This window comes from Pleurodeles waltl, chromosome 1_1 (genome assembly GCF_031143425.1).
Source record: "Pleurodeles waltl isolate 20211129_DDA chromosome 1_1, aPleWal1.hap1.20221129, whole genome shotgun sequence".
Classification (NCBI taxonomy): domain Eukaryota; kingdom Metazoa; phylum Chordata; class Amphibia; order Caudata; family Salamandridae; genus Pleurodeles; species Pleurodeles waltl.
In genome coordinates this window covers 981413211-981425963 of record NC_090436.1, presented here as the reverse complement: position 1 = coordinate 981425963, position 12753 = coordinate 981413211, and the positions used below count along the sequence as shown (strand labels likewise).

At 45.0% G+C, this 12753-nt stretch overlaps 1 protein-coding gene across 3 annotated transcripts in view; it reads right to left on the bottom strand.

Moving 5' to 3' along the window:
* HERC3 (HECT and RLD domain containing E3 ubiquitin protein ligase 3) overlaps positions 1 to 11271 on the bottom strand; it is a 452060-nt gene extending 440789 nt beyond the window's left edge. For 2 of the 3 annotated variants that reach the window (XM_069230257.1, XM_069230258.1), the window contains exons 1-2: positions 11132 to 11254; positions 1002 to 1128 (exon numbers count right to left, since the gene is read on the bottom strand). The gene's annotated coding sequence lies outside the window, so the exon portion shown is untranslated. Of the gene's footprint in view, positions 1 to 1001; positions 1129 to 11131 lie in introns of all 3 variants that reach the window. The other variant, XM_069230256.1, reaches the window with a different exon arrangement.
* Between the last annotated feature and the right edge of the window lie 1482 nt (positions 11272 to 12753).

The window sequence follows — 12753 nt, the reverse complement described above, 5'->3', positions numbered from 1 at the left end:
ACCTCAGCTCCGTCCCTTGCTGACATCACTGCCAGGGCCTTTCCCACCAAATCAAAGGGCACCCCTACCCTCCCGTGCTGGCTCCAATGATCTGGGCTCCCTCCATTGTTCAGTGGGCTTGGGCAAGTCCATCCCTGGTACAGTGCGACAGCAGACTGATTGATGTAGCTCATTCCGCCCCACCCCTATCCTTCTTTAGGAGCTGAGTGAACGACTGTTAATGGCTCCCTTTGTGTGGGGAGGCCTTCGTTCCTGTAACTAACTTGGCACACATGGGTGACAAAAGGCCTAGACCGTGATCCTGAGCTGAGCCAGAGAAAACGGACAATCCTGGACAGCCCATAAATTGTACAATTATATTTTTGAAAGTTGAAGATTTGATTTTCCGTCACAGGATACACCCCAATTCAATGTCACTGGTCTCTGTAGGCCAAAGGGAAGGGAACCTGTACTCTAAGGCAGCCTTCCCTGTAGGTGTATAATGGAGTGTCACTGCAGACAAAACAGTTAACCATATTAATTTTCCCTATGAGTGTACACTAACATGATGAGGCCTACCCCAGGTCAATATCCAATCATGCAGAGTTCTCTCTGTGCCAGGCTACCTGTGTGCAGTCATCGGTCTGTGCACGACAGGAGTCCCCCACGTGCAGTTCTGACAAATGTGCACATTTGTAATCAGCTAAGTGCCCCTTTACTCTTGCTGCATCGCCGGACACAGGTGGAAACACAGACAGGCCACCTACTATGAGTTGACTGTGGGTGAGTCACAGGTTGCAAGGCTCAGCCACAGTAAAAAGGTCACATTCCAAGTGGTCAAAAAGCAACACACCTGGGCAAATTTGATGGGGAGACCCACTTTCCTTACATACACATTCACCCAATTTTTCATAATTTCTATTTAAGGTCTACTGCCTTCAAGAACAATAATTGGAATGCTCTTTGTAGACAGGATAAATAAAGCCATGGCCACCTGAACATATTTGTAAGACTTTTCCTACCTTTTCCGACAGAACTTTCTAGATTCTATCCCTTTCAGATTGGGTTAAGCCAAGAACTGCAAGCCTTAAGTTTGAAGTGCTTGGTACTGTGAGATTTCGAGATTGTTCATTACTTCAACAGTCATGTCTGAAAATAAAGAGAAAGGGGTATTTATATAAATTATTATCACCATCTGGGTTGAAGCATTCACACTTCTGACATTTTTATGCAAACAAATATTTTAAATGTAATTTTCTAGAAATGCTGGAGGTCAAAATCGGAAACTAACGTGCAAATAAAGTTACACCCACATTTATCCGATTCCTGGACTGTTTCAATATCTAGGGTTTACTCCATTCAATATGAAACCGGTGAGCATGGAAATAGATTTCTATAAACTAAACATATGTTAATATGGTTTGGGCAACAACACATTTGTTGCACAGCCAGAATAAGAATATGCAATGACACTCTGTAACATATATACAACCCTCCAGACTGAGAAAGTGCAAGTTTAAAATCCACACAGCAAAGTGTATAGTAAACATGTAAGCTACTTACTTTTAATAAGCTGGGAATGCAATATTCAACTCGCTGTGACACTCAAAGAAGCAAATTTTAAGATATATGTTATAGGGCTTTATTGAAGGCAAACACCTGTGAAAATTTCTGTGCTGCTTTTTTACAATAAAATCATTCCCACGCTCTGTCTGTGTTTAAACTACTGTAGTAGTACTCCGCTTTTTTTCTAAAGGGGCGGGTCAGGATGAAGACTAAACACACACAGGTGGACTTCCAGACTGATTGGTTGGGGGTGGGGGAGAGAGTGAGGGCATAGGGCTACATCAACAGATAGTTGTATGTATGTGTGGAAAAAGAAAGAGCACTCATGGCCAGGGAAGGCGCAGAGTATACAGGCTGATGCCCCCTCTACTCCCCACCATGTCACAACGCCTCAACACAGCTCTTTACATTTACATAATTGAGCACTTTACAAAGTCCACAAGGGCTAACAGAGAATAAAAGTTTTTAATTTGTGGTCCGTGCTATGTACCACTCAGAATGATCATCTCATTTTTGAATGAATGGATTCTGATGATACTGCGCACACTAACTATGCCTAGATTGCCTACTTGTTCATGTAGATTTCATGTGCATTGCTGATGACATTTCCAGGTGGCTATCTAAAAGTACAGAAAGTAAAGGGGACTCTAAGAGCATTGTCTATTTTTGATTCATGGTGCTGCTTTCATGTCCACAATGATCAGGGATAGCAAGGGAAGTGCCCCAGGCATCACAAGACTTCCGAGTGACATGTACTGTTAAAAACATGGATAGAGTCCAGCTCCTTCCACAGCACTATATCATTACCTAGACATCAAAGCGTGGGCTTGTGATATTTCCATGTACAGCAGCAATGTACCTGGATAGCTCAGGTGGTCCCGTAACTTTCTCAAGAAATTCTTTCCCCTTTTATACCTAGCAGAGTTAATTTGCTGCATGTGTCCCAAAAAGCTTCACAAAGTGCCCTCGAGAACAGGAAAAGGGTTAGGCTTCCTGAAGATCCTAAACATATCGCTGCAGCCGTCTGCTGCTCCTATGTTCTAGGTAAGGCTTCAAAACTCAGCTCTCCTGCGTGATGGAAATAAATGCTACCAAATGGCATGGATCAACCAAATTAATCATCACACAAACATTACTTTTGAAATGCACAGTGTTTCAAATGAATGTCAATCCAAATGTTTGAGACCTCTTTGGTTTGGATGAGGTGCACTTAGACATGAGTTGTTAATCTGAGAGCACATATGTTTCTGCAGAAATGAAGAATGGAATGCCAGGACCTTCTCGATCTAAGGTGTTCATTCAGATGATCCACTTATGTGGACCAGGACACAGCCAAAGCAAGGTATTTGCCCTGCTGGGCTTTGGAAGAACTTCTGTTCATACTGTCACTTCAGGTCCAGCAGGGCAGAGAAGACATGGGAAATTACTGGGCGCTATCAACTATAACAGCAATTGTAGAGCCACAGCTTAAACCCAGGTGTAGATGTCTCGGTGCATAACGAGCCGTTAATCAGGTTAAATTCAGTTGTCAAACAGCCATGTATGTAATCAGCGGCAAATAATCAAAATATTTGACTGTTTTTTAATGAGAGGGTAAGCAAATTTAAAAGCACTGCACCTTAGACTGAAAATGCTGTTTACAGGCCACTCTGCTTTGCAGCGTTTCGCAAAGATGAGAAAGATGGACGCCAGGAGCTGCTTCTACCCATGCGGGTTGACCATGTGTGTACAAACAATATCCTAAATGAGGATAGCAATGCAAAGTATAAGACACATCTATTAGGTATAAGGATGCACCAGCGCTCACTTTCAGCGTCGCCCGGGGAGGAGAAGCAGAGCTTTCTGGTGGCCCTGCGGAGTATTTGGGATGGGTGACTGAGCAAGGCTGTTTTCAGGTGCGATTGCCAATAAAGCCCGTCGAGTGAGGCCGAGCCATGGGACTTTTAGGTGCATGGGTTCATGTTGATCAAAGTAGGCACAGCCAGCAACTTCCGCCATGTTTTGTCCATGTATTTTGGAAAGGGGGGTTCTTGGCAGAGATTAGAAGGCTGTTGTGGCGAGGGAGCACCTTCTGGCTGATCTTCTATTGGGGATACCCATCCCATGGCCTCCGCCTCTTACCTGATCTGTGAGGCTCTTTTGTTTCCTGTCCCAGGTAGTGCGGAGAGAGGGCGGAGGGGAACACATACTCTTCACTCTGACCATCCAGTGTATGTTGTCGGTCTTGGCTTTGTGCTTCTAAATTTGTGTTCTGTTCACGGACAGTGTGTGTCACAACACACAAAAAAAAAAGACTTAAGATGGGCTGGGGTACAACATTGGAGAGTCCAGTAATAATATCAAAACCTGTAGTAGGCTTGTTTACTCCAACTTTGCTGTTTGTTTCATTTTCCTGTCTCTTCAGCTGTGATGGTGAATCTGGGTGCAGTAGTTTTATTTTGCTTACTGCCCCCCCCCCTCAATATTACTGTGATAGGTGGGTTATTTAACGCACGCCACACTCAGTAGGCATTTTCTGACCTGTAACCACTCACATCATATTGACTAGATTACCTTAAGTGTCGGATGTAGATGAAACATGTCGTTTTTAAAAAGAGATAAAACAGATGATAGCACAACAAAAAGCTCTCTGCCCGTATAACTGCTCCCAGCTGAAAAACGTTTGCTGTGCTTAATTTGCTTCATCGTGCCTAACATGCCAGACTGTGTTCGATTCCGTGTGTTCTTTTTAATTTTTGTGTTGGCCTATTTTCACATAGTAACAGCCCCAAAATGCAACTTGAGCAACAGTTCCGCTGCGTCTCCTGTTGATCATCGCATAACTTTAAATCACCAGGTTGAAAGTCTGGGTTAACTGAAGTACCAGTGAATTATTACACCAGACTCCTCCCCCGCACCCTACCAATAGCCACTGAGGTCACTGCTTTTCAAAGGGCACTTCCCTCATTCTTTATAGTAGAGACACTGACATCCTAGCCTTACTGACTAATGCATTTCAGAGGTATGTTGTCTGGTTGCCCTTCCTGGAGTTGTCCATAGTTGTGCAGGTGACCTGACCAGGACCGTGTGTAAGCGTCCCACATTGAAGTATATGCTGCATGTCCCATGCATGACCTTTGGCACTGCTTGGCACTCACACGCTCCTTTGGACATGTTCTTACCCCTCTGACTTTGGCCCTGTGCAGTGTACTTGGTGAGGGGTGCAACTTGGTGCTTACCTGCTATATTTTCTAAATTGAGCCCAAGGCTCCTCCTCTTATTGAAAACACACTCCATGCCTGGACTTAGTAACAGCTCATCTCCTCAACCACCACTAAAATGGGGCTTTATATTCCAAGTAAGGTAACAAGGTAAGCAAGCTTACATTTTGGTCATGCTGGCCTTATCACCTCTCTGATAGAGCCTAAGTAGGAGAGGAGCTTCAATAGCTCCTGAAGAAACTACGGCTGAGCCCATGGAGCTCAAGAACTACCTCCCTATCTTGCTGCAGCCTTTTCCGGCCAAGATCATCAAAAAAGCCATCAACGCTCAGCTCCGCAAACACATCGAGGACAGCAACATCCTGGATAACTCCCAATCAGGATTCAGGACCAACCACACAGCAAAGAGACCACCCTCCTTGCCGCCACAGATGACATCTACTCACTCCTCAACTGTGGCCAAACAGCAGCCCTCATCCTACTGGACCTATCGGCCACCTTTGACACAGTCTCCCATCACACCCTCTGCTCCAGACTCCATGCAGCAGGCACTCGCAACAAGGACCTACAGTGAATATAATCCTTCTTGACAGACAGAACACAGAAAGTCAGACTCCTGCTATTCCTATCAGAACCTACAGAGACCAGCTGCAGAGTACCTCAGTACTCCTCCTTGAGCCATACAGTCTTCAACATCTACATGGCCCCACTTGCATCCATCGTCAGAAGCTTTGGACTGAATATCATCTCCTATGCCGACGACAGTCAGCTGATCATATCTCTGACTGAAAACCCTACAACAGCCAAGGACAACTTCCACAACTGGATTGAAGCAGTCACCACCTGGATGAAGGAGAGTTGCCTCAAGCTTAACTCTGCCAAGACCAAGATCCTCATTCTGGGATCCTCCACATCAGCTTGTGACGACTCCTGTGGCCTACCACACTAAGCAGCCCCCTCCCACCACTACACACCACACATGCAACCTCAGCTTTATCCTGGAGTCATCGCTCACCATGACCCGATAAGTAAACTCTGTCACCCATGTCTGTTTCCACACCCTCCGACTCCTCTGGAAGATCTTCAGATGGATCCCAAACAACTCCCAGAAGACCGTAACCCAGCAGACTAGACTACGGCAATGGTTTCTACGCCAGAACCACTAAAAAGAACCTGAAAAACTAAAATACATCCAGAATGCCTCCGCCAGACTCATCCTGAGAGTCCCCTGCCACAAACACATCACTGAGTACCTGAGAAATCTCCACTGGCTCCCCGTCGAGAAAAGGATCAACTTCAAACTCCTCGTCTACACTTACAACGCCCTCCACGACCCATCTACCCAAACCACTGCGTCACCTTCTACTACCACACCAGACCTCTCTGCTCCTCTCAACACGCACTTGCCACCGTAACCCACATATGGAAGACCTTGGCTGGAGGACGATCCTTCACCTACCTCGCGGCAAAGAGCTGGAACACCCTGCCTATTTCCCTCAGGCAGTCACAACCCCTACCTCAATTCAGGAAGGACCTTAAGACCCTGCTCCTCAACTGAAGTTCAAAGGACCGACCCCACATCGCCTTGAGACCCCCACGGTTGAGTAGTGTGCTTCCAAACAGATTGAGAATAGCTTCTCTTTGAATCTGAGCTAACTGCAGGATCACCCGTAAGCGTCTCAAAAAGGGTCAGCCTCCCGGGCTTACCCTATCAGTACTCACTTTGGTACGGCTAATTGCTCACTCAGATTAATTGACTCAGCTTTATTCCACATCTAAAGTGAGCACAACTGAAACACACTTATTTTAAACAACTTAAATTGTAATTGCGCTCCATAAGTAACAATCCACTCCGAACCAAAACACATAAATAAAAGACATTGTCATTTACAACCCCCAATAGCTCCAACTCTGGCGAATGTGGGACTTTTTGCATTGCAAATGCTTTTTTTTCTAGGTCAGCTGTTACACGTAAAGCCATCACTCTAAGTACAGCGCTGCCTGAGAATAATGCAGCATCCCCTCGAGTATATTTTATGCCTGGTTATATTTTAACTAGGCACAGAACACGGGCAAGCAACAGTCTGCGCAACTATCACCTAGTCCCACACATTAACGAGTGTGCTTCATTTTTTAAAATACTTTTATTGTGTTTCTGTGGAGAAAAACAATCTATTATAAAAGTGAAAGCAGATATGTTGTACAAGAACACTTGCACTCAGTCTTCTTCTAGTATGATGCCCAGACACATGCTCATAAAGAACAACTTAACACTGACTGGAACAGGGAAAATATAGGAAAAATTAGCGTTGTAGTGTGCTGAGGCTCCTTTTATGCACAATCGATCACACTTAAATGGCATCAGTTACTAAATCTGATAACTCACTGCTATAAGGTAGCAACAGCTGATAACAAAACTCACTCACTGTTGCCATTACAGAAGGGCCTTCCAGGCCAGGCGGACGGAGCTCTCCGAGAACCTGTCAGCGCAGTGCTGCTTGTCTGCTGATTGGAGGCAGAAAGCATTGCTGCATGGTGGAAAGGACAAGGAAGGTGGTGTGGGTTAATTAAGCATTGCAGGTAAATTCAAGGAGGAGATGCAATGTTATGTATGATCCTCCCACCTCCTTATCCTCTGCTCTTGCAGATCATTTTGGAAGCCAAAAAGCACATGGATGTTGAAAGGGTTTCAAGCCTAACCTCCCACTCGAATTACTACACATAATAAAACTGACAGTCCATTTCAGAGAAGCAAGAGGACCAAGTGGAAACAAGTACCTCGGTGTACCAGGAGGAAGAATTAAATGGGATGCTTCATCCTCGGACATCTCCTTTCAGTGATCGAGTTGATTTAATTGCAAGCTACAACCCATCAAAAAGAGATTGGGTATTCCGGTATTTGGAAGGGTGTTTATTCCTGAGGGTGAAGCCTATCCTACTGTTTATCGGTTGAGAGGGAACAACAGAGGGGGAAATATGTATTTTCTAAAAATACCACCTGGATGGACCCTCTGAGACTTTATTTAGTTCCCAAGGAGTAGGATTAAAATTGTCTGAAGTATAATTCAACCCACCAAAGGAGGCTAACATGTTCCTGTCAATGTAAAACCCTTTAATGAGGAGTGAGTGGTGTTTGTCAGGCCTGGGTTGCCCTCTCGGCTGTACAGTCAGAACAAAATATATATATTACAACCTGCTTCTGGAGGTTGGTGAAAGAAGTCAGGTACGGTCCCTACTGAGAGCACAGATGTTTTAAGGCATGGGAACAGATAGTTCTGGCCCAGGGCCCCAGCCTTTCTGGGAGCCCCCGGTAAAGATGGCTCTGTATCGCCCTGATGACCCTGAATGATTCTTAAACGTAGATGGTTTTAAATACTGTTTTCCTTTGGTTTATTTTTAATATGGGTATGTGTAGGAGTCTGTTACAGACATTTTGCAGAGAAATATTGTATTCATGTTTTTCAACATCCGCAAAAAAATATTTAAGAACGAATGAGGACCTCAAATAATCGAAACGGGAGTGGGCCACAGACATTATTTGCAATAATATTAGTCAGCTGCTGCGGTTGTATTACAATATTGAAAACACATCACTAGCCCTGAATATTAGATGGAAGCACATTTAGAATTTGAACCAGTATGTCTGCCAGCGTGACAAGGATCTGGCAAAAGAGGGCATGAAGGAGCTATAATTAGATTATAAATGTAAAGCTTTTCAAACAGGGGCCCCAAAATATGTTTGGCCGCTGGCCCCCAAAATCCTTAAGATGTTGCCAACTGACGGAGGTGATTACTGATCTGGAGGAACATAGCATTCTCAAATATTAGAACCAATGCCTAACCACTCGTTATTTTAGGATTCATACATAACATTAATTAATATATTGATTGGTTTAAAATGAATTATGGGTATGTTTTTCACCTTGGGGCTCCGAGTGACATCACGGACTTTCGGAGTCTATTTCATGCTACTCAAAACATCTCCGTAATTCACCGTTACCCATCTATATATAAAAAATGCAATATATTAATGCATGTGGAAGTCAGCCACCTCCTAAGATGTGTTTCCCCTGATTGTGCATATGGGGAAGTGGGGTGGCTGTGGAAAAATGTGGCCTTAAAAAATAGGCACACTTGTTTTTTACTCACAATTATACCCATCAATCCTGCGTTCCATTGTTGTAGCAGGATCGACGGTATCAAACTACGCCACAGTGCTGAGGCCATAAATTGGCTCTCCTTTGCCCTCCAAAGTGCAGTGCAAGTTGCCACTTGGAATTACGGTCTAAACCTTCACTTCATAGCTCGACATCTTTTTAAGTGGCAAACGAAGCATGCGCATGCAACAAATGACATTTTAAAGGCCATATGCACGCTGATAGGCCCAATGTACTTAAAAAATAGGCTGTCAACTGTAAATCTTTAACAGCATATCACATGAGGAAACGCATTAAAATAAGGCCCATCACTGTGTGAACTGAGCTACTGATCTTATCTGGGGGAAGAAAAATCTCAATACGCATTTCCACAACAAACACACACAGAAGCGTTTTTCGCCATTCCCTTATTCAGCTGAGAAGTACACACTGAATTCATAAAGAGCTGTCAAAGCTGCCTCTCCACTGGAGAGTATCCAGTGGCCTGGCAGTCATGTGGATGAGACTGGTTTCCCTGTCAAATCCCGCTGTCTCTGTGCGCTAGGACAGTTCACATTGCACGGCATCCCCGGAACAGAAATTACACCTTTCCTTTAGATCATGTGAGAAGCTTCTGAAGATCACCCAACGGGCTCCATAAAGGAAGGATTTGCTGGCCTACGGGGACTCCCTGTGCTTCGGACTCGCTCAAAAAGTGGTGTCGAGAAGGCCCAGATGATGTAACAAATGACCTGGTAACAAATTTGGTTTCCTGGTCTTTTAGGTCGATCATAGGCTTTTCCGACGTGTTGGTATGTATTTTGGGCTTTTAATCTAGCCCATCGCTATCACTCGGTCGTGGGCTCGTTTTCAAAAATCCTTTCTTTTCGTTGGTAACTTCTTTAAGTTTGTCCCTCTTCATGGATAGTTACACTTTTGCCGATACCTTTGACTGCGAGTGAACTTCGTTTTCCTTTTGTGTGTCTCCCTTATGCTCACAGCGGTGCTTTGAATTTGCTTGCTTAAGTCAACTGTTTTACTTTTTATTTTCAGTATGTGTGGCAAGAAGAGTCCAGTTAGTAATTTTCGGTGCAAATAGCTCTAACACGAGCAAACGCGAGACCCGCTGCATTGCAAATGCTTGTTGTAACACAGCACTGGCAGTGTGTCTATCACCTGACAGAGCAAGGCCTTATCAGCCACTGCTTATCAACAGTGACAAGGGCTCAGGAACAATGAGAGCTCAGATTAACCTCTTCTCTACTGCCAATTTACCTTCCAATCATTCATTCCTTATATATATCACCTTGTAAATACTTCACAGCGTCGTGCCTTGTTGACTACAATTGTACGCACAAAACAGTTAGTAGTTCACTACTTAAGTACCAAAAATAAAGGGAGTGTGGGTGGGTCTTTGGTGTCTCGCAAGTAACAAGCAGAGCAAATGTGTAGCTTTGTGGAGTTTAAACGGCCTTTGCACTGGGAAGGGAAAGGCCCTGCTACTCTCTGGCGCCAGCGGCTCACTGCGAGAAGCTGGTTGCCAGAAAGGGACACCGCCTTTAGCTCGTCAGTACTTTAATATGTCAAGTATTCCGGTGCTCGGTGGAAGGACAGTGGCAGATACACACACAGACTTCCTGGGCGCTGGAACCTCGCTGGGCGGGACAGGGCAATTGGTTACCTACGCGCTGGTGTCCATCGACAAAGCCGTTTTAATTGGATATATAACCAGGGGCGTCTGGTTTGGAGCAGTGCCCTACGTCCAGTGCGACAGTGTTTATCTAGTTCCAAGTCACAGTGTGCCTCGCTTTCTCGGGCCTTGTATGTATCTATTAGTACCAGGAGCCGCTCGTGACCCTTCTCTGGCAGAGTAAGGAGTCGCAGATTTGCGCTGCCTTGAAGAGTGGGGATTTTCCTCGTTCAGTGCCTCGAGAACTAGGAATAAGCTTATAAGGCAGCGCTTTCTCGGGTAGATACTCGCAGGCACGAGTCTAATGCTCTCAGCTTTGCAGGGACGAGTAGGCAGGGGACACGCGAGCAGTGGTTCGGGGCAGGCCCTGGCAGCCTCACAGAGTCAAAGCTGGCATCAGTTGCCCGAAGGACGGTACGAGCTGGATTTGACGGATTCGCTTATCCCCAGTGGCCGCTTCCAGAACACCCCACGACCGGACTTGTGAGAAGGAGGGAGACCCATTGTTTGACAGCACTGCCACAACCTCCTCTCCCCTCTGCGCTCACCCCTGTTCCTACCTCGGCGGCTGCTGTCCTCCACCTCCCGCTCCTGCCTGTCTGGGCGTCTCCCTCCTCCTCAGCTCCCGATGACAACAAACAAGGAAGTGCTGCCGATGAGCCTCCGCGAGGCCCTCCCTGACAGCCACCAATGGGGAGGGGCTGGGAGGCAGACGTGGGAGGAGAATAAGCAGGACTGTGACGCGCTAGCGCGCCCACTCCCGTAGGCACGCGGGGGGCGTTGTTTATGCATGACGTTCCGCTAGGGGACATGGCAGCGCCTCGCGCACCATACCTACTTTGGGCGTCCCTAACAACGACGCTATAAGGCGTCACAAGCGGTGACGTCATATACCGAGCGTGCTCTCTCTGGGGCTCTTCCCAGTTATTGCTTAGAAGCGCCTCGTTCGCAGCTTTTGGGGTGAGGGAGAATAGGATGCGTGTGGTGAGAGTAGCGCAAATCTTGACTGGCAAGTCTTCATCAGGCTTGGGTGCACGTTCCGTTTGCCCTGATGTTGTGCACGGGAAACCCTGCTAAAAGCAGAGCTGTGGCGTACCAACCACACGAGCCATCTAAAAAATCGGAGCTTTGGCTGACTCCAGCGAGGAATAACTGTCAAGAGACACCATTGAAAAAGCGTGGCCAACTTTCTTGGAGTCTTTACTGGCACTGTTTCCAGGCCTTTATCTTTCTTTGGCAGCCTAATGCATTCTAGGTTTTGTATTTGTGTTTATGCTTCCTAAAGCTACATATCTCACGTTGCTCAAGTTACCCTCTTATTCAACCAGCATCTTATTCACAGGCTGAAGTTATCCACTTGCTCGGCCAGCATCTTATTCGGCTGCCATCTTATTTGCGGGCAACATTTTATATAAAATGCATTCCAGTCACTGAACATTAAATAATTAAGAAAAACTACAAAAAACAAAAGCGGCCTCAAAATAGTAAAAGAAATAAATATCTTTTACAAATTACTTATGAGACATCACACTGGGGTTAGAAAAATAATAAATAAAGCAAGAACATATTGGAAACCTTTTTACTAATTTCAAATCATTTCATTTTCTACAAAGTGTCTTTTCAAATATATACAAATACAAAAACACTTTTTAAAGTATGCCATAATGTCTGGGTCACAGACCGCACTCTTTCTAAACATACTTCAAAATAAAAACACTTACCCCATACACCCCACACATACCCAGAACCCAAACATAAAATTTCACATATAAAAGCTAACAGATTCCAAGAGGTATGAGACCGAATTGTTACAAATCTTACGAGGCCACTACAATTGAACTATCATAAATGAAAAAGCAGCCATCTTTTCTCTCATGAACATTATCTTACCTCACCAATATTCATGTTGATTGTAACAAAGGAAGCATCCTTTGACACTACATTTAAATACATCATTTGAGCTAACTATAATTTGTCACAACAGGTGGCACCAAATGGGTTGTCCTCTCATCAATGCATTTCTGTGCAGTTACTTCCAAATATATGGTCATACTGGTCCTAAAGGTAAATCATATTGGCTACCAAAAATATGTGTTGGTATTCAAACACACTACACTGCCTCACAGGGTCCATGAGGATTTAGCCTGAGGCAAGCAACATTTCCTTAAAAAAAAGCACCAAC